Raw genomic sequence first — 1,245 nt, forward strand, 5'->3', positions numbered from 1 at the left:
ACTAGACGACTCAGGAACATCAGACCCGCACAGGAACAACAACAAAAAGAACCACAACTCCAGGAAATTCAAACGGAACTCACCGACGAAACCCTAGACCTCGAAAATACGTTTTACATCCAGGAAGTATTCGACAGCTGGAATACTGTAAACTTCATACACCCAAAAAATTTCGTCCACGCACACCCACAAAAATTATCTCCAAATATCTCAGATGAAATCTGAATCAAAACATCCACAGACACATTCGAGACAGATTGGCTCGCAGACACAGGCAGCCCTCGAAGCTTCATTTGTAAAACGGAAGCGGAAAAAATAATACGACAATGCAAATCAGCCAAGTGGAAAGAACCAACAAACGGCCAGACACAGTATAGATGCTTCAATAACATAGAGATCCCAATCACAGGAATAATACAGAAAAATCTCCGATCGGGACTCCGAGAAGCAACGAACAACGAGATCCTAGTGGTCAACGCAAACACTATGAACCTTATGGGACGAGATATCTTGGGGAAGCTTGGATTCACACTCTCACAAATTAAAGGTACACACATTAACAACATCAATTTGGATAACAGACTAGAAATAAAAATCATAAACAAATTCCCACACCTGTGTTTCCGTTTGGGAAAATCCAAAAACCACATAGCCAAATCAACGCTAAAACAAGACATCTCCCCATACCAACACAAAGGCCGAAGGGTACCTCTTCACCTAACAGAAAAAGTTGACAAGGAGATACAACATTTACTTAACACAAATCAAATAATAAAACTAGAAAAATGCTCTGACCAAGTTTTCATAAGCCCTGTAGTAATAACAGTGAAACATGACCAATCGATCAAATTAGCACTAGACTCAAAACTACTGAATGACGCAATTGATAAAAACAAATATCAAATGCAATCCATCGATAACCTAATGGACTCAGTCGCTAAATACATCTCAGACAATAAGAACAAACATGGCAGCTTCCTATTCTCGAAAGTAGACCTAAAATATGCATACAGCCAAATCCCACTACACCCCGAAATAAGAAAACATTGCAACTTCAACATCCTAGGGGGTAAATAAACTGGCACATATCAGTTCATAAACGGATTCTACGGCCTAAGCGATATGCCTGCCACATTCCAAAAAACCTTGGATAAAACGCTCGAAAACATCGAAAACAAGTTCAACTTTTTAGATGACATACTAATCATAACAAAAGGCTCCACTCTTGACCATGAACTCGGCATA

Source organism: Convolutriloba macropyga, chromosome 10 (genome assembly GCF_964194025.1).
Source record: "Convolutriloba macropyga chromosome 10, txConMacr16.3, whole genome shotgun sequence".
Classification (NCBI taxonomy): domain Eukaryota; kingdom Metazoa; phylum Xenacoelomorpha; order Acoela; family Convolutidae; genus Convolutriloba; species Convolutriloba macropyga.